This window comes from Manis javanica, chromosome 1, assembly GCF_040802235.1.
Source record: "Manis javanica isolate MJ-LG chromosome 1, MJ_LKY, whole genome shotgun sequence".
Lineage (NCBI taxonomy): Eukaryota > Metazoa > Chordata > Mammalia > Pholidota > Manidae > Manis > Manis javanica.
The window spans coordinates 202,426,758-202,452,691 of NC_133156.1; positions in this window are offsets into that span (position 1 = coordinate 202,426,758).

Genomic DNA, 25,934 nt, shown 5'->3' on the forward strand with positions numbered 1-25,934 from the left:
AGCAGAGATAATTGGAGAAATTAATTTGTGCATTCACTTTCTAATTCTCATTTGTGAGCACCCTGTTTATTAAGAAGAGCAGTGTCCTTCTGGCCCTCTTGATTTTGTATCACAAATCAAGTTTTTTTCCCTGCCTAACCATACTAAAAATGTTTCATGAGTTAGATCACTTCAATGACATCATTCAAACACTATCACCTAGGTAATGGAATAATTACCATAGCAACAGAGCCTTTATCTCTCAGTAGCTATAAAATTTTGACAGATGGGAGACATTGACTGAAGATTTAAAGCAGGTCATACATGTAACACATCTTAGTGGCCAAAGTCATAGCACTATCTTACAAATTGCTATCTTTTCATAAAGATTAAATTGAATGTGAGGTATATATATATATATAACTGTTTATTTCCAAAGTTAATTTTGCTTTTGACCAAAGGGGTATTTTCTCCTCTGAAAAACTGAGATTAAATAATGCAAGGACATTAGTAGTAGAATGCTTAAAAGATTATAAAATGTTAGAAAGTAGAAAAAAAACATTGTAGAATGATTGTTCTTATTAAATTGACAAATTAAACATCTGTAGTTCTTGCATCTATAACCTATAACATATCTTCTCCTTTTTGACTTTATATTTTTAAGTTTCAATTGCCTTAAATCCTATGTATGTCTGTATCTGTGCATTTGTGTGCTTGTGTGTGGATGTCTCTATGCTTTCCTCTCCTTTATAGTTAACGTTAATTCAGTGCACACTTTTTTGGGTGACATGTTGTCATCATTCAAACAATTTGTCACCTAATTAAACAGGGGGCAGATCGAAAGACCGTTTTGATATTTCTTATTCCTCCATCAAAAAATAAAACAAAATATGGATAATCAACTTACTTTCTCATTCTTAACTCATTCTTCTCTGAGGAAATTAATATTTAGTAGGAGATCTGGTCCCAGTAAATTGTCATTTATTGGACCTGTTGAAGCTTCCAAAAATACCAGTTTTCATTGCCAAAGGAGTACAGGAATTGTGGCAGGGATTTAAACAGAAAGAGAATGCTTATTTAATAATAATATGGTCTTTGGCCTTTCCAGGAACTGAGCGATAAATTTACTAATAAAATAATTTAGGCTATAAAATTGGTCATTTATATTAATAAATAATATGTACATGTATATCTTTATGTGTTTATTATCAAAGAATGATTGATTGTCACAATATCCAATCAAGTTCTTGGGAAAAAATAGCATTAGTATATATTAACTAGTAAATATTTATAAACAGAATTCATTTTTTTTAGGATTTTTTTTTGTCTCCTCCAGCGCACTGAAAGTTTTGTAACCACTTGAAGGTAGATTACTTTGAAGATTTTTCATGATTTTAGTACTAGCAGAGAACACAAGTCTAATTTACAAACCTATTCTTAAGCAGAAAATAATGATAATAAGACCTATTTCACTGGTCACAGCCAAATATCTACCATTTGCATTTATTTTTGGCCCTGAGAATGGAGAGCAGATTCTATTCCAATATATCATAATGCAAAACAAACAAACGAAAAATGTTCTGTAAAATAATGTTTGATATCTGTGTGTGTGTGTGTGTGTGTGTGTGTGTGTGTGTGTGTGTGTGTGTGTCTATATGTTTGTGTATTTGTCAGATATTTCTCTTTACTTCCTTGGCAATCTGTACAAAATGAATTATAAGTTCTCCATCTGCTTAGGAAAGGAAATTTAGGTTCATTTCATTCATAGAGGACCGAACTCTCCCCAAAAAAGTCATGAGCAGATTATAAAAATTAGTCAGATCTCAAGAGGTACCCTGTGAAACTGAAGCCTTTCCCTCCATGTTGACCTAATTGCAGAGCCATGGAAAGGATGAAGCATAAAAAAGGGCCTTAAGGAAACAGAAAAACATTCTAATATTTGGACCACAACTTTCCAGCTATAAGACCCTTTTCTTTAAGCCTGCAGTTTCTCATTAGGAAATTAGAAAATTAGAAGAAGAAGAATTCCTTCTTAAGACTGATTGGAAATTACATCATTTACAATGGATGTAAAGTACCTAGTAGAGTGCCTGGCACATAGCAAATATTAAACATTGGATCCCTTCACTTTTGTTTTTATTTCACAATCCCAAGGTTCTAGTTATGATTAGGGTTAGAATTAGGTTGAGTTAAAGGAGAAAATGATCAATGTACACTCAGTCTGAAATACACATCTCCAAGACTGAGGGAACTAATGGGGGTCTAATAAGCTAATACATGATGGCAGCCTCCTCAGTGAGATGTCCAAATGAAATTCTCTCTGAACTTACTTTGTAGGACAATAGAGAATATAAGAATTAGTGCCTTCTTTGTTTCAAGAAACCTCTCCTAAAGAAATTATGCAAGGTAAAATAAAAATTTCCCAGTTCAAGTTGCTATGGATAAAGCTTTGGCAAAGGTATTGCAAGTCCTATTGTTTGGGTCACATAAATCTATATAGTGCCAGTGGATACTTAAAAAACAGTAGGTGCAAAATGCATTCAAACAATGTCAGACAACTGAGAATGTGTTGGTAGAAAGAACTATGCATGAGCATATAACTGATTAGTCTCTTAAAGAAATGAGATCATGATCAAGAGGAATATATATTATTCAAAAGTGGAAAAGCTGGAACACTTAATTTTATTGAAAAATGTGGGTGGCTACTCAACTCCATCTCGGACAAAATTATTTTGATTAATTTAAAACAGGAATGAAACCTCTAGCTTGAGACTGCTAACCAGTTCACTTGTAAATGAGTTAAGTTAGTGATGGGGATGGTTAGGCTGGGGCAAAGGTTATTGTGGGGTGAACTAGAATTTTCAGAATCTCCTGCCTAGCCTTAGTTCATTTACATATCAATAGGTATTTACAACTGCAGTCTTCTACAGCCTCTGGGGCAAGGGGTGAAGAGATAATGGCCATTCTCTCCTCCTCTCCATTCCTGGTATGTGTCTGTTGTCTGCCAGTCAGCAAGGACCCATCAATGGAGTTCCTCCCAGAAGGGGCAGGCAGGAAGTAGAGAGCAGGCTGAGGGGGCAGAGTGTGAGTAGTGGCCAGACAGGGCTGGGCCTAGGTAGCAAATTTGAGCAAGCTGTGAGCAATACAAAGTAGTTTCTCCCAACCTGTCATTTCCCTTGACTTATTTTGGTTTCATCAGTTTCATAAGCTATTCACCCTGAACCAGGAACACGCTTTCCCCTGGAGAAGCTATAAAGTGGAAGCTCATTACCCATGCCTGGTGTGGAGACTCCAGTTTGAGCACCAGATACATATAAAGGTATAGTGAGGGGTAAAAAAATGGTTAAGGGTCAGTTTAAGGAGCACTTAATGCTTTACATTTCTTCCCTAACAGTCATAGCAAGATGAAATCATTCTGCCAGGGCAGAAGAATAGTTTGCTCTCTGCAAACCCTATTGTGGAGAGGCCCAGATGATAAACATCAGAGACAATGAATCAACAAAGCTGTCACACTGAATTAATGAGAATGATGTGAAAATCTTCTTATAATACAATATTAAAGTGGGATTGTCTCTATCCCAAACCTGATAAAGAAGCAAAAAAAGGTAAAATCCACAACTACAAAACCAAATGGAAACATAACAAAAACAAAACAAATTATAAGCCTCCTTATAATATGAAAAGACACGACTCTAGCCAGAATCTGACTTATAGGCAATAGTTTCTTCTTTCCTTCCTTCCTTTCCTCCTTCTTTCATGAATAATTTATTTAAGAAGTAAAGGAGAAGGTAACATGATCCTAAAATAAGCTTCTACTTCGGCTTTGTCTGTGGCTTTAGATGCCTAGAGCAAAGCCTGTAACTAACAGCCAGATGCCAGATCACCTAAGCAAGACTTGGAAAGGAAGTAGATAGAAAACTAGTTTGTCCTGCTTAGTTCAACTTTTACCTTGAGGATATGTAAGAGATTTGAAATGGCAAGAAAGAGATGTATTTTCAGAGAAAACTTCTTCACAGCATTTCCCCTGTGGGAGAAGGAAGGGACCTGCTTAATACTTTAAAAAGAGTGAAAGGAGTTCCAGGAAAACTCCTTAGAGAATCTGGACTATTTTTTTTTTGTATCATTAATATAAAATCACATGGGCAACATTGTGGTTACTAGATTCCTCCCATTATCAAGTCCCCACCACATACACTGTTAGAGTCATTGGAATCTGGACTATTTTATCCTGGACTTTATAGGAAGCAGAAACTGGTACCAGAACTATGTCTGTCTCTGCATAGCAAAGTAGAGGATTGTACGGGAAAGTAGATGCACCTCCTTGATGAGTCAAAGGGGCATGTTATTAGGACCAGATGAGGACCCCAAAGGGGAACAGGTCCAGGGTCCTTTGAAAATTCTACTCCAAGACTGCTTGATGGTGAGACACACAAAGAGGATTTAGATTGCCAGAAACACAGGGTTTGAGAGAGGAAGTAAAAGTAGCTTCTAGAAAACAATGTGTTGTGGCAGTATGGTAAGTTGTAAGCATAGGTTCCAACTGAAGGGATTCACTGGGAGACCCAAAATGTGCCAATAAAATTGCTTCCTGATTATATCCTATTGCTTTGTGCTCTTTCAAAATAATTGTGTCATTTAAAATGAGTGACGAGATAAACTCCAGCTTTCTTTCATCTGTAAGCAGGCCTGTAATCAGTTCTCTAGCCAGGCAGAAGAGTGGAGGATTACTATTTCAAAAAAATAAAATTACTTGTAAGACTATAGATTCGGATATTTTGGATCCCTCAGTGAAATGTCAGCCCCCCTGACTGATCACTTTCCACTAAAGTTCCCTGGTTAAAATCCTTGTCACGTCCTTCTCCCAACCCATATTTTCCCTTGACTGATTTTGGTCACACCAGTTTATCCACCCCGCTTCAGGAACCTGTTTCCCCCAGAGCTAAAATTAATAAATCAAAATATTTCTTAGGATTGAGGAGCTTGAGTTTCTAGATTGAAAAGGTCCTCTAATTGTCTAGCATCATGACTTTCAATCAATCAATCAACCACTAACACAAATATTGAGATAATCTTGATATTTCAGAATTCTAAAAGATAAGACTCAAATATTCTGGGGTGGGGAAAGATGTACTAGAGAAGAAAAGAATTAAGATGTACTATGGCTTCAGAATTCTCAGTGGCCACACCTGAAACTAGAAGGTAATATAGATCAAAAGTCTTCACAAATTTGACCAAAAATTATTTCCAACTCAGAGTTCTGTGCTTAATCTATCAACTGAGTGTAAGATACAATAGATATTTTCTGACTTGCAAAGTACCAATAATTTATCCCCCCTGCATCCTAGAAGTAATATTCAATAAATTAAAGTTTAAAAATAAAAAGAATAAACCAAGAAGAGAAAAATACAGGACCCAGGAAGACCCAGGCTGCCAGGTATGTACCAGACTTAGAAAGCAACCAGAGAAAATGGAAACAAATGGAAGACTCTAGAAGATATGATCCAAAAGAAAAAAACGTGGAAGAACTTAGAGATTACCTGATGTTTAGCAGTATTAACAATAGTTTCATTCGCTTTACCTCCCCAAAATTGTTATTACATTTTTCTGGGTAGATACAAGAGGTGATATGAGCATTTGGTATTGGGGAGTTTATATAGGTTAACTACATATTGAAAACTGAAACCTGAATAAATACCAATATAAGCTTATTATTTTTTTGTTTTAAAGAAATGGCTTGAAAAAGACATCCTTGGGTTGTAGAGGATTTACATCTCAAAGGGACAGAAAAAAATTTACAATTGCAACTTTCTGTATTTAAGAACAAACATGTATAAAGTGTAGTCAAACTGAGGCTATTTTGGTCACTGAGAATAGAAAGAGGGAGTGCAGTGAGGTTGGGGGGGTACTCGATAATGTGGGTGAATGTGATGAACACACTGTTTTTCATGTGAGGCCTTCGTGGGAGTGTATATCAGTAATACCTTAATAAAAAATAAATAAGTAAATACAAAATAAAATTGAACAGATAGAAAAAAAAAAAAGAAAGAGGGAGAAGTCCTGAATTGTTTCAGAGGCAAATGTCATATTAAAACCAAAATGGAAAAGATTAGTACTTCCTAAAAAGGGAAACTACAGTCCCATATCACTCATGAATATTGATGTAAAGCTTCTAAACAAAATATTAGCTACTGTATCCAGCAATAAATTTTAAAACTATGTTGGTTTTATCCTGGGAATGAAAAGTTGAATTTAGATTTAAATATCTGTTAATGTAATTCACCACATACAGAATCTAAAGGAGAAAATCCACATATGGTCATCTCAATAGCTACTAAAAAAAAAGCATTAATAGAATTTAATAACAATTCATTACTAAATAGAAGAAATAGGAAGATACCAAAAGAAAATTTATTTTCCTAATAAAGGTTACTCACAAATCCTACAGGAAAAACATAATGTAAACATCAAAAGCATCCACCTTTCTTTTAATAGCAAACACAAGTCAAAGGCACTTGAAATTACTACTTCTATTCAGTAAGGTACTAGGTGTTCTTACCAGCATTTACTAAAAAAAGAAAAAGGAAAGAAAGATATAATTATGACATATATGGCCTAAAAAATAAGACAAAACAAAGGTAGAATTATCTGCAGATGATATTATGATTGCCTAGATACATAACCCAAGAAAATCTACAGGCAAATGATTAGAATTAATGAGAAGTCAACCAGGTATATAAGGTTTGCGTAAAAAATAAATTGCATTTCTATACACCAGCAACAACAGCAAATATAATTTAAAATAATGATCTATCATTGTTAGCAACATCAAATACAAAAATAAAGATCTATCATTATTAGCAACATCAAATACAAAAGAATTATAAGTGTAAATAAAGATACTCATGATTTTTATGGGGAAAAAATTGTAAAACTTTATTGAAAGATGACCTACATAAAAAAGATATATCATGTTCATCAATAGTTTTAGTATCATAGACACATCAATTCTCATTAAAATAATCTATATGTTCAATAAAAACCAAAAGAAATCCTGACAGGGATTTTAATGAAATTGAACAAGCTGATTCTAAAATTAATATGGAAAAACAAAAAATCAAGAATAACAAGACATTCTTGAGGAAGAACAGAATAAGAGGACTTTTGTTTTACAATAAATCTTATTATAAACCTATGTTCATGAAGATAGTAGTAGATCAATAAGCAAATAGAATACAAAGCCCACACACATACACATACACATGTAAAAACTGGATATGTGATGTAAGTGGCATCACAGGTCAATGGGGAAAGGATTCTGGAAATTTTTCTACAATATAATACATAGCAGTAAAATAAAATCTGATCCCTATTTTATATAAAACCCAGAATCAGTTTAAAGTGATTTTATAACCTAAATAAAAATCTTACAATATAAGGAAATATGTTTGTGATTTGAAGTTTGAGAATTTCTTAACAAGACACACAAACACAAAATAAAAAGTGATAAAGTATATTAATTATTTTTGCCCATCAAATACCATTTAACAAATGGAAAAAGGACACCAATTAGAAGAAAATATTTGCAAAGCCTAATTACTAAATGGCTAGAATTCAGGATATATTAACCGCTCCTCCAAATCACTAAGAAGATAAAAAACTAAAGATTGGAAAAACCATCTCACAAACGAGGAAACACTAGTGGTCAGTAATTACTTGAAAAGCTGATGTAACTTACTCTTAATTATGGAAATGAAAACCAAGATGAGATATCACAAATTTCAATGGAAAAGTTTTAATGTCTCACAATAGCAATTACTGGTGAGAATGTGGAACCGCAGAACTCTTACATCCTTCTTGCAGATGTGTAAACTGGTGGAAGATTTTGTAAAGCTCCACAAGCCTGCAAGTTAAAGATGCATGTATCTTACAATCCAACACATGTTCCCTGTGGACCTAGGGAATCTGTTGCATGTTAGCACAGGAGGAGAAAAAGCTCAAAACATATACAATGTTTAGGGATACATATTTATATCCAAAGAAGCATAAACAAAAGCATGAGAGAAGTTACCTATATGAATGAGGTTTGAGGTATAGAACATGAAAAGGGTACACATGACTTCAGTCAAAATGGAAATGAATAACTTCTATAACTTACTTTATTTTTAAAAATTTGTAAATCTGATTTGTTTTTGGAAATGTATAACACTTGGTTCAAATTCCAAAAGCAGAATATTACATAAGAAATGAATAGATAAGCAACAAAGATGGGGGGAAACTATAAAAATACAATAAAAACAGAAACAAATGAAGCTAATTGTATTAATAATTTAACTCATTAATATGGGGAAAATAACCTAAGTAATTTTAACATTGTAGTTCATCTATATACCCAGTGATAAAGAAGAAATAAGCTATAGGCCACCAGACAAAAGAAAAAAATAACCAAATATGGATTGAACTTTATAGTTTTTCTTATGTAGTATGGGTAGAAAATCTTGAAACCACTTTCTATGTATTATATTGCTGAGTAAACAAACATTAAAAATTATGGGAGCCAGACTTTTCACTATTAGAGGAGTCACAAATATGGAAATGGGGGAGATTAGAATGGACCCTGTGGTGCTGGACTAGAATTGAAGGAATCTGCATAAACTTGTGGTTAGATAGATAGAATAGAGAAATTAACTGATTGTAAGTTGTTTAACTTATAGCTATAGGTGTGAGTGTGTTGCATTAGTATTTAGCAACCTGGAGCCTAGACCTTGGTTTCTAAATGCCATGCCTCACTAAAAGGAGCTAGAGCTGTCGGGGGAATTGGCTGATTCTAGAGCAGAAAAAACTAAAGATGGGTATGGAATGCCTTATTGTGCCAGAAAGTTAGAAAACACTAAAAAAATGATGGAGTCATATTAAAAGAAAACTGGAAAGGGAATATAAAATGGTACAGCCACTCTGGAAAATAAATCTCAATATGGCAGCATAATGGCAATGGAGAAAATATCAGTGATTTTCAGGGGTCAGGGTTTGACGGAAACTATAACTTACAAAGGGGTAGCCCCAAGGAGTTTCTTTAACACTAGTGGTTAAATCTGAAACAATTTGAACTTTAAAGTAATGGTAGTAATAGAATGTATCAGATTTTATCTTCCAAGAAATAGTGAGACAAAATAAGAAGTGCAATAGTTTATTGGGGAAAGTGGCCATGAAGGATGAAGAGGGGAGGAGCCAGCAGGCAGGGAGAGCCTCAAATGCAATGAAGAAACAACTCTTGTGAAGGGAGAGAAGGAAGGAAGGATTGGACAAGATCTTCCAACTGCAGTGAAGCTCAGAGAAAGTCTTATCTTGGCTGACAGTAGCCCAAGAGAGGGTGGTCTATTTACAGAAATCCAGTTTTGGGCATAAATGGTGCAGTTCTAGGACTTCTGCCATGCTCAAGCATTGACCAGGAGTGGTCATACGAGGGCATGGCTCTGGCATGAGCATAGCAGTGAATCTTAATGTGCAGCGACTGGAGGCTGTCAGACACCCACATCCTCAGCACAGCTTCTTGTGAAAGATCTCAGTGATACATTTCTGTGATCACACAAAATATAACCCATTGAATTAAAATGAGTCCATAAATCCACATGGATATAATTTTATACACAAGAGGATAATGAAAAACTATTTTTTACAGTAAAATGACAATTGATAAATGTAGAAGGAATTCACTACTTGGACACCATTCTACTAAAATTTGGCGATTCAAGCAAGAATCGCCAGTGGATGCTAAAATTATTAATTAAAAGTTTGATGACAAAAGAGAATATTTACATAAATTTGAAGTATCTTCCCACAAAATATTTACTAGGTACAAAGAGAAATAAATACAAATTTTTCAATGGAAACATCAGGCATACACAATCTTAACCAAGAGATCTATGTTGACATCATCAGTAGGGTGACTGACATGCTATCCCTCTTGAAATAATGCACCAATTCAGATTGAATTTTCATTAAGGACCACCCTGTGTATTCTGTTCAAATGAAAAGCTTAGAAACAAGTTGCCAGGTGTCCCTGGCAGGGCTAAATTTCCTTGTCAGTTAAACTTCATAAGTAAAACTTCATACGACTGAGTGCCAGGTCAGACCCTGTTGCAGTGTGTTTACATTTACAGAAACAGTTTGCTGGGCCTTTATCCCCAGGGAAGGGAAGCGCACTTCCAAGGCATGCTGAGGTGGTAAGTCCGCTGATTTCTGCTGCCTGTTCAGTTACCTGCAAATACAAGCCAGGCTTAGAAAAATTTATGTACCCTGGACTAACTTTACACAAAATTGTTATCCCTACCAGGTACTCACAGTAATAAGCCAGTCCAGGGCACTCAAGTGTGTGGCAGGGAAGAGGAGCATGACCCGAACCAAGTCCCATCACGACATCAGTGTTGAAGGTCATGTTAGCCCTTCACCGTTTAGTAGCCTCTAGGCCAGAAAATCATTTGGATAATTGACTAACTAAATTCTCCACCTTTGTGGGATGTTTTTGCTATATGTAGATACAACCTCTTAATTGCTTTTTATTTTATTTTCTCTCAATGCACATTAAAGCAGCAACAGGCATTTGGTGTGTTTTCACCTGCAACTACAGTGGTTTTAGGTCTTGAGAGATATCTTTCAATGATTTAAGAAACCATAGCTTAGCAGCTGGCAAATTTAACAAAATTTATGTGACCTATATAAAAATGTACAGATAGTTTCTCAGTGATGGTGTTCAAAAACTGCCTAGCGGTTGTTTAAAATATAAATTTGGGAAACAAAACCTCAGGATTAAAATTATCATAATTTTGAAGCCTGGGTAAGCAGCTCTTAGTCAAGCAGCACATATAGCTTAAGGTCTTTGCTACTTCCCAATTTTATTCAAAGTATCAGAAACATTTTTTTCTCCTTATAATCATATAAATTTTTTATATGTGATATATATATCTCCCTCCGGGTCATTTTTCTGTAGAGAACAGGTTTCTAGGCAACATATAACAAGAAATTAATTTGTTCCTATTGAAATAAATTAATTCTGTTTCTGTCTCACTATTATAGTAATTTCATGTGAATTAAAACATATCCTAAATGTTACTCCCACCTTCATAACATGTACAGAAAGACTTAAAGGCATTGACATATGAGTAAAACTCTTTGGTACAGCACATTATACTGTGATAATAATCAGTTAATATTAAACTTAAACCCAAAAAACAATTCCTTGCATGTCTGATCAGTTAAGTTACAATAAGGGAGTCAAGAATATACAATGGGGAAAGGATATTCTCTTTAATAGATGATATTGGGAAAACTGATTAGCCCCATGCAAAAGAATGGAACTGGACCCCTTATTTAATGCCATACGCAAAAATCAACTCAAAATGCCTCAAAGACTTGAACATAAGACCTGAAACCATAAAACTCCTAGAAAAAAGCATAAGAAATAAGATCCTTGATATCAGTCTTGGCAATGACTGTTTGATTTAATACCAAAAGCAAAAATATTTCAGTGGGAATACAACAAACTAAAAAGCTTCTACGCAGCAAAGGAAACCATCAATAAAATAAAAAGGCAACCTGCAGAATGGAAAAAAATATTTTCAAATCATTTATGTGAGAAGGAGTTTATACCCAAAATACATAAAGAACTCATACAACTCAACAACAACAAAATCCAGTTAAAAATTGGGCAGAGGAACTGGATACTTACCCAAAGAAGATATATAAATGGCCAACAAATACATGAAAAGATGAACAATAACACTAATATCAGGAAATGGAAAGCAAAACCACAATGAGACACTTATTGCCTCATATCTGTTAGAATGGCTATGATAAAAAAAGAGACAACTAGTGTTGGTGAAGATGTGGAGAAAAGGGAAACCTTGTGCACTGTTGGTGGGAGTGTAAGTTGGTTCAGACACTAGGAAAACAGTATGGAGGTCCCCCCCATAATTAAGAAGAGAACTACTATATAATCCAACAATCCTACCTCTAGGTACATATCCAAATGAAATGAAAACAGATTCTTGAAGAGATATCTGAACGTCCATGTTCATTTTGCAGCATTATTCACAAGAGCAAAGCTATGGAAACAACCTATGTTATGTGTCTGTGTCAATGGATGAAGAATAAAGATGTTTGACATATGTATATGTGGGTGGGTAATGGGGGTGGGGCAGTGTTTATAATTCAGCCATCCTGCTGTGACAACATGGACAGACCTCTGGGATAGTATGTTAAGTGAAGTAAGTCAGACAGAGAAATATGTATGATATCACTTATATGTGAAATTTAAAAAGCTGAACTCAGAGAAACAGACTAGAATGGTGGTTACCAGGGTCGGAGGGATGGGAGAAAAGAGGAGTTATTTGTCAAAGAGTACAAACTTCCAGTATCAGAATAGGTTCTGGGGATCTAGTGTACAGCATAGTGATTACAGTTAATAATGCTGTATTATATACTTGAAAGTTGCTAGGAGACTAGATCTTAAATGTTCTCACCACAGAAAAGAAATGGCAATAAATGTGATGTGGCAGATGTTAGCTAAAGCTATGGTGGTAATCATTTTGCAATATGTAAACGTATCAAATCAACACATTGGAAACCTTAAACTTACAGAATGTTATATCTCAATTGTAGCCCAATAAAGCTAGAAAGAAGAGAAAAAATAATAAAATTCTGTGTAATGGATATTTTTTAAATGTATGGAATAATAATAAGTTTTTATTTAAAATGATCATGATGGGTGAACCACAGGTATTCTACCACTCAGCAGCATTTTAAAATTTTAAAATTACAGCATTTTATTACACATTGAGACAGTTCTCTCTTCCAAGAAGTTTATCATCTGTTGAAATTATGATTTTTACTGATTATCAGTATCAAAATACATGTTAGACAATTTTAAATAACTAATAAGAAAAAGGATAGTTTGGACATCTAATATTAGAGCTATCATAAGATTAATTACTTCACATACATTAAAAAATTTGAAATGGAAAAATACAGGCTACTTCATAATACAGATGTATGATTTAATGCAACACAGAAGTAACAAAAGAAAAAAGAAATCTCACTGGCTAGGTTTTGAATTTAACATTTTCATAGAGTTTCTGTATTTCCAAATTGAAGATTCCCCCATCCCTAAGTATTCCTATTTCATAATAACCTATCTAGTAAGCTGATGTTTTCATTTCCAGTTACTGTCACAATTACAATCACATTTCATGCTCACTAAGGTGCTGTTAGAGTCTTAAGGCAAATTTAAGATTTATGATGAAATAAGAGAACTAGAATGTTGTAGTGAAAAGGGACTTTGGGCACCATTACTTATTTATTTTTTAGGTTATTTTTCTGCAGTTATCCAAATGAATGAAATGTTTGTAGGCAATATGAGCAGATACAAAACTTTGAAATTAACTTACTAAAGCAGGTGATTTTACACTGCCAATTTGTATTTGTTTGAGCTCCTTGGAATCAGACACAGTGAACATAACAGAACCTTTCCTATGCAGGAAAAAAGCGGGTTTGATTGTGACAGATGATACTGACCAATTCTTTATAATTCACAGTATTTAGATTTGTAGGTTTATTGTAATGTGCTTCCTGCCCAACTGTTAGGACAGAGGTAAATTACTGCCTTTGTTTTTTCAGTACAATGATTGGTTCCTTGCCCAGTATGAAATAATCCTCTTTTTCTTTGAATTCTTATTTATCTCTGCTTTTCTTAGAATACCCATCAATCTCTGATATAATTAGTATCTGATCTTAACATGTTAGAAGTTTTTAATAGCAAGAACAGCATCCTGTCATCCTTGCCCCTTGCAGTACCTAAGCACGAGGCCTTGTGAAGACAAAAAGGCAGCAACAATTTTTGAGTAAAACTCTTTATAGATCATGATAAACAGACCCCATTGGTCTCTCAGGCTCCATCCATCCTGCCACACAGGCTATACGAAAGGAGGAGGCCACTTCCAGCTTTGGTTCTCCAGTGCCTTCACTGTCTGTTCCCTGAAGGAAGGACTTGAAGAGTCAACTGCCAGGTATAAGGAAATATCTTACAGATTTTCACATACCTGAGATGCGTAAGTGCCAAGGACTGAAATAAATCTAGATAACAAAATTGGTGATAGATGCTTGATGTGAGAAATGTCATAACCCAAGTAGAAAAGGGGGTAGAAGGGAGACTAATAAAAGGATAATCTCAGTGTGTTAGCCAATGTCAGAGAAGTGCTAAAAACCCTCCCAGTTTATGATACTATGGGCCGTGAGCTTACCTGTGAGTCTTCAGAAAACAGGACTGGGAGTTCAATGGTCTACTAGATAGATTTCATTATTTTTCATTGCCATTTTGGGGGGGAAAAAAGCTGTAAGCATAATTCCTGGAAATAGTGCATAACTTATCGAGAGGCAAAGCACTGAGATATCAAGAAAGGAATGGGGTGGACAGTGGGCATATTTTCTCTGGAACAGTGCAGGATGGTACGATGTGTTATTTATAAAATGTCATGTTATCTCATGAACAGACAGCATCACATATGAGGAAAAATGGCATTTAGCCATGACAACTCATTCCCTAAAAATGTAAATTGTAGAACTGCCATTTGGAAGTCCTGGTTCCAAAATAAGCACTTGTGTTATTTCCCATTACTCTTTGATCTTCTGCTAAAGGTCAGACATTCTTCATATACGCTAAAGCATAACAGGCACGATGCCATAATTTCCTTGCATAAACCCTTTTTCCTACACGATGGAGGTACTAATACACCTCTACGTGGCTTACTTTTTCCTGCTGCTCTGCCTTTGGCCACACTATTCCCCATGGCTGGAATGTTCTCACTTCCCCTGCCTTTAATTAAATGTATAGCCATTTTTCATAATTGCAAATCATATCTTTCCTTGCAGAATTTTTAAATCTTTAAACAATTTTTACTTGAATACATTCTTCATATCATTGCTTTGGTATTTATCAATCAAGTTTATTGTAAATCTTCACTTCATTGTCTTATAACAACAGATCTCAAGTTCTTTAAAGGAAATGGACCATGCTTTCTAACTCATATGAACTTCAAGGTTACAATCCCCTTACCTGTCCTGCTGACGAATTGAAAAACACATCATTTCTAACATTTCATTGCTAAGAGTATTCTCATGAGACTTGTCAGGAAGTGACTTCCCAGACAAAACTTTTCACATACACAATACTCAGCCAAGATTTGACAGTTATTTAATAGGGAGTCATGGCTATTTGGATTAGTTTAGGGAATAGGTCAGAACTACTGCTACGGACAATTACTGGTAAATTCACCAGGCACAGAGGCAAGTGGTTAGCACAGAATCCTGCATCTGTTTCTCACCAATATTGACTGAATGTTCACAGCATACACACAGTCAAATTTAAACCTTGAGGAAGAGCAGACATGATTGTATGCTCTTAAGGTATTCTTATCTAAATGGGAAATGCAGTTTTACACAAAAATGCACATGAACACAAATCATAAGCATGTAGAAGAAAAGGAGCTGCAGAAGACAAGTAAGTTCCAAGATGTCAGGTGAGTGGGTTTTCAGAGTCAGTGTATGTTTTACTGAATCTTGGTGATTAATTAATTAACCCATTCTTTTTAAGCTATAAGTATGTATTAACTTGAATTCCACTGTGTACAGGTATTGATCTAAGCATAGATGCACTTTAATTTTGGAGTTAAATTCCCTAAATTAATACTCATTTGTAGAATATTCAATGTGGTATGAGCAAGTTCCTTAATTTCTGTACACCTGAGTTTCTCACCTGTAACATGGAGATATTTCAGTAGTCAGCTCATGCGGTTAATTTGAGTATGCAACAAACTAATCGAATGTTTGTAAAAATATGTGTGGTGCTTATAAATACCTAATACAATAGCTATTGTTTTAATTTTTTCTTCGGTTATTACTGATATGTACTTTCTGTTACTACTATTATTGCAATTATCATTAACTTGGACACTCTGTAGATACATGCATAAACTTTTCTAAGTACTGCATTAGTTGGGCCATATTATGAAAATTTAAGTACTAGAAAAACCTGATTATTGGCCATTCAGCAGTTCCAACTATGTATCCTCTTAGTATCTATGTTAGATATGCACAAGTCCGACTGCATTAGTTATGATGGATATTGTTCTGGTTGTGTGAAGATAAATGAAGACTAACCAAATGAGAAAAGCAAAAGCCATTTATTCAGAGTTTGCCACAGCAAGGGAGTCAGCCACCATCACTGGTGTTTTGGGAGAGATCCAAGGGCAGGTAGAGGAATGGGAACCTTCATGGTGACAAAATGGGAAGGCTTTACGTGGGTCCTGACTAGAGGCCATTGGAATGGGGAAGTTGTAGGTGCACTAACTATAAGGAGGACATCCTATGGGATTAGTTATGGTGCATATTCACTTTCTCTGATTGGTCCTAAATTCAAAATGGAGACAAAAATTTGGGAAGTTGTCTTAGCTATTTTGGGCTGATTGCTACAGGGGTTATTACTTGGTTTCCTGGATTACTAGTAGACATAGTAGTCTGACTTCCTACAAGTCTGATTTATAGCAGGCTGTCTTCCTAGACTGGTTGTTGGAATAGTTTAGTCCTGGACAGGTTGCTATGCAGATAAGAGTTCAATTTTTATATATGGTCTAGTCATTGTCCAGTTTCTCAGTTAGAGCCTAGGGTCTGGAGCTAGAGTAACTACCTTACTAAATGTGGGACCATGGGCAATTTTGGTAAATCTCTATGCCTCGGTGCCCTAACCTGTCAAATAAAATCATTAGTCATTAATTTATAGGGTTATTATAATAATTGAGTTGACATATATAAAGCACTTAAAACAGTGCCTAGTACATAGTAAGTATTAGATGTTATTCTTTTATGATAATAGAAGAATACCTGTTGGATGTAATTCCTGGGACACTAGATTCCTTCAAATGCCTCTTAAATTACAATGATTCCAACATTTTATACCAATATAAATTTTACTTTCATTTAAGCTACACTTTCATCTCTAGTAAATTTCCACTAAAGAGTAAATGTATTTCTTTGGAACTATGCAGATTCTCAATTCTTCATTATTTTTTCTGTTATGCGACCTTGCAGTTCTATTTTATACTAACATGGGATAGTGTATTTCACTACCACACCCATAGTAAGCTTGGTCATGCAGCTTGCCTTTGCTAAAGAAATATTGTAGACACTGTGTGAGCAGAGGTCTTTAATGTATTTGCGCAATTTGGCTATACCTCTTGTGCTCCTCTGATTGTCATGAGAAGGGCTTGTCCCAGAAAACTACTGTCTCTTTAGTCTGACCCCAGAACAAGTTAGGCGAAGCAGATCTAAACCCAACCAGAGCTCAGAGCCACGCCCAGTACCCCAAACAGAAGTTGATCCTCAAATCTGTAAGTGGCAAAAAGTACATGCTTATTGTTGCAAGCCAGTGAATTCAGGGAGTAGTTTGTTATGCAGAATCATTGCAACAACAGGTTAATGGAGAAAAATTACAGGTTAAATATTTCACTCACAATTTTGTAATTACTGGGTAAAAGGAGCCATTTGTTCTTTAATGAAGGGCATCTTGAGAAGCTGAGACAGAGAAGTTTTGATGAAGCAGAAGTGATCAGGAGAGTTGGGGTTCAGGAGGCACTTGCCAGGGCTGCATTTTGCTACTTGGGAATAGTGGAGTACTGAGCGGTTTGAGGACTTTGAGTGCATAGAGGAAGGACTTATTCTGAGAGAGAGATTGAGCAAAGGAATGCCAGGGAAGGGAGGGAATGTGTATGTCACTTCATTGTTTTGAACAGGATCAGTGAACAAGTTAATTTGCCTCCCCAAAGTAATATTTCCTAACAGCAGGGAGAAACCTATACTTAGAAATAAAAATTATTCATGACTAATAATAATCAGTCTGAAAAACATACACTTTTGAAAAAAATCTCAAATAATTTCATGGAGGAAATTTGACCAATTGAATCATGCTGGCTGTTAGCATTTCATATTTATGAGTACACAAAAGCATGGTCTTTAGAAATACTATCTATATTTCAGCTGCTTTTGCAGTTCTGGCATCAGATTAAAATTTAATTCCATGTAACTCCTGATGATTTTGTTTAGAATATCAGCCTTTTCAGTGAATTCTGTCAGCATGGTACAACAAAGCCCTTCTTATGTTTCTGTGAGTCACATTTAGGTAAAGCCTCTGAGTGAAACACAGAATATATGCAGACAGAAGCATTATTTTCTTGGCAATGCAGAAACACTGCCATATGCTTCAAACCAGGCAAGGTGTGCAGTATTATACATAATTATCTTTATTCATCAGAAATCTCTTGATTTCAGGTGGTGGTCACATTTGCCCTGTGGGTGGGCCTGGCTGTACTCCCACCAGTCTTAATTCAGTATGTTTCTCTTAACCATCATTTTTATTTGGAAAAGCAATAAGCTTGGTGGATTCACTGTCAGTACAATGTAGGACTTAAAATTTGCATTATTCTGATTATTCTTCTACTTCAGATGAAGAAACATTAGTGAGAACAAGAAAGTGATACAGGTAAATGCAATAATGATTAGTCATAATCACAGTAAAGTGAGTTGATTTGTCAGAAAGAAATCAAACGCTTTCCGTAATAATGTCCAGAAGTAGAAATACTATTGCCAAAAGTGTACCAAAAAAATCTTACTTATCTGTATGACCCAATACCAACTCCCTTTTGTTTTATCACACCCTTCCATCTAATATTCAGTGCTTTTTTTGATATACAAACTAATCTCTTCTGTTGTCTGTTTGACTGATAACAACCAATATGTTGTCCCACTAGGGGTTATCTGAGCTGTAACAAAAATAATTGTTTTTAATCACAGGGAATGATTGGTTAAATTGGTGATACTCCAGGTAACTATGAAAAATTGCTAGGGTGAATGTTCTTAGATGAAACATTGAGGCAGGACAGAGCTTCCTAGCATATTTTCAATCAGCCCAAGAGATGGTTGCCTACACTTACTGTCATACCTGAGTACCATTCAGAATTGCAATGATCTTTTTCATCTCACATAAAACATTGGTAAAAGCAAATAAAATCTGTACCTCAGATTTAGGTATTTTAAGCAAAATCATTAGATAATATTAAGCATACTCTCTCTTACTACCCCATGTTCCATCTTTTTTTTTTTTGGATCAGGTGAACCAGAAGTACAAGGTGCATGTGTTCTCTGTCTTTGGGGATGTAGTAATCACCTGTTCCTAATCACTATTTATCTTACATGGCTGAGCTAAATTGATACTCATTATTCTTCTGTATGTTATATATTTTTAAAAGACTGTAGTCCTAGCAGTGGGATTCTATGCTAGTTTTATTTTTTTTCAATAGTTTTTATTTCTTTGTTGCCTAGTTTATTTTTACAAATGAGAATATATTTTTCAAACAGGCAAAACAATAAACCTATTTCTATATTTATAATACTCACTTTTTAAAGACAGACAAAAATGAAAAAAAAAGATATAATAATGGCCCATACATCCCACACACAAGTAATCCCTAGTGATATTTTTTAAACTAATGTGTTAAAATTCAAACAGAAATATATAAATTAAATGTAAAAATAGTCTATCATCACCTGCCTCAAATACGGTCACTGTTGTCACTACTTCTTAAATATACATCTAGAAAATAATTTTATGTATTTACCATTATACATGTATATGTCTGTGTATGCACTTTAAAAGACTGTAATATATCTTAGACTATATTTATAGACTACATTTTTTTGTCTATAAAGGTTTTTTGTACTTTAATATATCTTAGAAATCTTTACACATATGCACAGGGATGTAATATGTATTTTTAAAATACAGAATCTGCATTGGATGGTATATCTTTGCTGGTTATCCATATTATTTCTAGTTTCTACTCTATATGGACATTTAGGTAGCTATGGTTTTTTATTTCCAGAAACTGTGATAACATCCTTGTTTATTTTGGGATAATTTGTCAACCAAATCACACAGTTATACACACACACACACATACATGTAAAATATATGTATATATATATATAAAATATGTATTAAAATGTTTTATAGATATTGTCAATTTATACTGCCATCAGCAATAGACACATCTATATTCTGCCTAACACTGGGCTTATAAAATTTTTTATTTTGACAACTTTAAAGGTAGAAAACTATTCCAATTTGTTGTGAATCTGCTTAATAGCAATTATAATTGAGCATATTTTTATCATTTTATTGCCTTTTTGTATTTAAGTGAACTCAATGTTTATATTTGTTTTTGTTTATAAATTACATCTTTTCCTTTTTCTGACTGATTTCTATAAGTTAATTTGATTTGGGGGGAAACTAATAAGAAAGGAAGGGCCAACGCAATCTTGAGAAAGAATAAGCAAGCTGGGGGTATCAAATTCCTTGGCTTCAAACTACACTATAGAGCTATAGAATTAAAACAGTATGGTACTGGGACAAGAACAGATGCATAGACCAATAAAACAGAAGAGAGAGCCTAGAAGTAAACCCATATGTATATAGTCAATTAAAAAATGACAAAAGAGGCAAGAATATACAATGGGGAGAAGAGAGTCTCTTCAATAAATGGTGCTGGCAAAACTGGATAGTTACATAAAAAAGAATGAAACGGGATCATTCAATGTCTTACACCAAACACAAATATAAACTTAAAATGGATTAAAGGGAGGTGGAGACAACATGGCGGAGTGAGTAGGACAGTGGGAATCTCCTCCCAAAAATATATATATTTTTGAAAATAAAACAAATACAACTAATCCTAAAAGAGAGACCAGAAGACACAGGACAACAGCCATACTACATCCACACGTGCGAGAGCCCAGCACCAGGTGAAAGGGGTAAGATACAACCCCCGGCCCAGCAGGACCTGAGCACGCCTCCCCCCAGCTCCTGATGGGAGGGAGAGGGAGCCCAGGACTGCTAAACACCCAGCCCCAGCCACCCGCACCAGAGCGCAGACAAAGTGCACGCGTGGAGGGCTGGAAATTAGGGAAACAGGGCAGCAAGACCTCTGAGCAGGTTCTGAAGCTGATGCCCCTGTGACAAAGAAAACCGAGTGCATTTTGAAAGTCTTAAAGGGACAGGGATGTAACAGCTGGACGGAAACAACACAGGTCACAGCCCAGTGGCTGGAAATTACAGGGAAAACTGGGCACACTAACCCCCTGGGCAACAGCTCTGAGACCCCTCATGGAGGTAAACAGCCAAACAGCCCCCTGTCCATTACCCCTCTGAGCACTGCAAAAGCAGAGAAGCAGCCTAAGGCAGGCAACACCCTCAGAAAGGGAGCTTCCTCCATACCGGCTGGGCAAGATACAAAGACCCAGTCAACACGCAATTACCCAACACAAGACACTAGGGGTGGCAGTTGTCCCAGTAAAGAAAGGCCAGTAGCAAGTGAAAAGTTTGGCCCTCCCAGCTGACACTCAATAGCACCAGTCAACATGAAAAGGCAAAAAAATATGATCCAGACAAGACTAACCTAGACAGCTTCGGCGTCTGCTACATCTTCCCCTGAGAAGGAACCTGGGGAGATAGATTTAACCAGTCTTCCTGAAAAAGAATTCAAAACAAAAGTCATAACCATCCTGATGGACTTGCAGAGAAATATGCAAGAACTAAGGAGGGAGAATACAGAAATAAAACAAGCTCTGGAAGGACTTCAAAACAGAATGGATGAGATGCAAGAGACCATTAATGGACTAGAAAACAGAGAACAGGAATGCAGAGAAGCTGATGCAAAGAGAGATAAAAGGATCTCCAGGAATGAAAGAATGCTAAGAGAGCAGAGTGACCAATCGAAACGGAACAATATCCACATTATAGGGGTACCAGAAGAAGAAGAGAGAGGAAAAAGGGATAGAAAGTGTCTTTGAAGAAATAATTGCTAAAAACTTCCCCAGACTAGGGGAAGAAATGGCCTCTCAGACTACAGAGGTACGCAGAACTCCCATGACAAGGGACCCAAGGAGGGCAACACCAAGACACATAATAATTAAAATGGCAAAGATCAAAGACAAGGACAAAGTATTAAAGGCAGCCAGAGAGAAAAAAAAGGTTACCTACAAAGGAAAACCTGTCAGGCTATCATCAGACTTCTCAACAGAAACCCTACAGGCCAGAAGAGAATGGCATGATATACTTAATGCAATGAAACAGAAGGGCCTCGAACCAAGACTACTGTATCCAGCACGAATATCATTTAAATATGAAGGAGGGATTAAAACAATTCCCAGACAAGCAAAAGTTGAGGGAATTTGCCTCCCACAAACCACCTCTACAGGGCATCCTACAGGGACTGCTCTAGATGGGAGCACTCCTAAAAAGAGCACAGAACAAAACACCCACCATATGAAGAAGGGAGGAGGAGGAATAAAAAGGGAGAGAAATAAAGAATCATCAGACCGTGTTTATAATAGCTCAATAAGTGAGTTAAGTTAGACAGTAAGATAGTAAAGAAGCTAAACCTGAACCTTTGGTAACCACAAACTTAAAGCCTGCAGTGGCAGTAAGTACATACCTTTCAATAATCACCCTAAATGTAAATGGACTGAATGCACCAATCAAAAGACACAGAGTAATAGAATGGATAAAAAAGCAAGATCCATCCATATGCTGCTTACAAGAGACTCACCTCAAACCCAAAGACATGCACAGACTTAAAGTCAAGGGATGGAAAAAGATATTTCATACAAACAACAGAGAGAAGAAAGCAGGTGATGCAATTCTGGTATCAGACAAAACAGACTTCAAAATAAAGAAAGTAACAAAAGATAAAGAAAGACATTTCATAATGACAAAGGGCTCAATCCAACAAGAGGATATAACCATTATAAATATATATGCATCCAATACAAGAGAACCAACATACCCAAAACAAATACTAACAGAACTAAAGGAGGAAATAGAATGCAATGCATTCATTCTAGGAGACTTCAACACACCACTCACTCCAAAGGACAGATCCACCAGACAGAAAATAAGTAAGGACACAGAGGCACTGAACAACACACTAGAACAGATGGACCTAATAGACATCTACAGAACTCTACATCCAAAAGCAACAGGATATGCATTCTTCTCAAGTGCACATGGAACATTCTCCAGAATAGACCACATACTAGGCCACAAAAAGAGCCTCAGTAAATTCCAAAACATTGAAATCCTACAAACCAACTTTTCAGACCACAAAGGCATAAAACTAGAAATAAACTGTACAAAGAAAGCAAAAAGGCTCACAAACACATGGAGGCTTAACAACACGCTCCTAAATAATCAATGGACCAATGACCAAATCAAAATGGAGATCCAGCAATATATAGAAACAAATGACAACAACAACACAAAGCCCCAACTACTGTGGGACACAGCAAAAGCAGTCTTAAGAGGAAAGTATACAGCAATCCAGGCATATTTTAAAAAGGAAGAACAATCCCAAATGAATGGCCTAATGTCACAGTTATCGAAATTGGAAAAAGAAGAACAAATGAGGCCTAAGGTCAGCAGAAAGAGGGACATAATAAAGATCAGAGAAGAAATAAATAAAATTGAGAAGAATAAAACAATAGCAAAAATCAATGAAACCAAGAGCTGGTTCTTTGAGAAAATAAACAAAATAGATAAGCCTCTAGCCAGACTTATTAAGAGGAAAAGAGAGTCAACACAAATCAACAGAAACAGAAACGAGAAAGGAAAAATCACGATGGACCCCACAGAAATACAAAGAATTATTAGAGAATACTATGAAAACCTATATGCTAACAAGCTGGGAAACCTAGGAGAAATGGACAACTTCCTAGAAAAATACAACCTTCCAAGACTGACCCAGAAAGAAACAGAAAATCTAAACAGACCAATTACCAGCAATGAAATTGAATTGGTAATCAAAAAACTACCAAAGAACAAAACTCCTGGGCCAGATGGATTCACCTTGGAATTTTATCAGATATACAGGGAAGACATAATATCCATTCTCCTTAAAGTTTTCCAAAAAATAGAAGAGGAGGGGATACACCCAAACTCATTCTATGAAGCTAACATCACCCTAATACCAAAACCAGGCAAAGACCCCACCAAAAAAGAAAACTACAGACCAATATCCCTGATGAACGTAGATGCAAAAATACTCAACAAAATATTAGCAAACCGAATTCAAAAATACTTCAATAGGATCGTACACCATGACCAAGTGGGATTCATCCCAGGGATGCAAGGATGGTACAACATTCGAAAGTCCATCAACATCATCTACCACATCAACAAAAAGAAAGACAAAAACCACATCATCATCTCCATAGATGCTGAAAAAGCATTTGACAAAGTTCAACATCCATTCATGATAAAAACTCTCAGCAAAATGGAAATAGAGGGCAAGTACCTCCATATAATAAAGGCCATTTATGATAAACCCACAGCCAACATTATATTGAACAGCAAGAAGCTGAAAGCTTTTCCTCTGAGATCGGGAACTAGACAGGGATGCCCACTCTCCCCACCATTATTTAACATAGTACTGGAGGTCCTAGCCACGGCAATCAGACAAAGCCAAAAAATACAAGGAATCCAGATTGATAAAGAAGTTAAACTGTCACTATTTGTATATGACATGATACTGTGCATAAAAAAACCCTAAAGACTCCACCCCAAAACTACTAGAACTGATATTGGAATACAGCAAAGTTGCAGGATACAAAATTAACACACAGAAATCTGTGGCTTTCCTATACACTAACAATGAACCAACAGAAAGAGAAATCAGGAAAACAACTCCATTCACAATTGCATCAAAAAAATAATAAAATACCTAGGAATAAACGTAACCAAAGAAGTGAAAGACTTATACTCTGAAAACTACAAGTCACTCTTAAGAGAAATTAAAGGGGACACTAACAGATGGAAACTGATCCCATGCTCGTGGCTAGGAAGAATTAATATCGTCAAAATGGCCATCCTGCCCAAAGCAATATACAGGTTTGATGCAATCCCTATGAAACTACCAGCAACATTCTTCAATGAACTGGAATAAATAATTCAAAAATTCATATGGAAACACCAAAGACCCCGAATAGCCAAAGCAATCCTGAAAAAGAAGAATAAAGTAGGGGGGATCTCACTCCCCAACTTCAAGCTCTACTACAAAGCCATAGTAATCAAGACAATTTGGTACTGGCACAAGAACAGAGCCACAGACTAATGGAACAGTCTAGAGAATCCAGACATTAACCCAGACATATATGGTCAATTAATATTTGATAAAGGAGCCATGGACATACAATGGCGAAATGACAGTCTCTTCAACAGATGGTGCTGGCAAAACTGGACAGCTACATGTAGGAGAATGAAACTGGACCATTGTGTAGCCCGATATACAAAAGTAAACTCAAAATGGATCAAAGACATGAATGTAAGTCATGAAACCATTAAACTCTTAGAAAAAAACATAGGCAAAAACCTCTTAGACATAAACATGAATGACCTCTTCTTGAACATATCACCCCGGGCAAGGAAAACAACAGCAAAAATGAACAAGTGGGACTATACTAAGCTGAAAAGCTTCTGTACATCAAAAGACATCATCAATAGAACAAAAAGGAACCCTACAGTATGGGAGAATATATTTGAAAATGACAGATCTGATAAAGGCTTGACATTCAGAATATATAAAGAGCTCACACACCTCAACAAAAAAAACCCAAATAACCCAATTAAAAAATGGGCAGAGGAACTGAACAGACAGTTCTCCAAAAAAGAAATACAGATGGCCAAAAGACACATGAAAAGATGCTCCACTTCGCTAATTATCAGAGAAATGCAAATTAAAACTACAATGAGGTATCACCTCACACCAGTAAGGATGGCTGCCATCCAAAAGACAAACACAACGAAT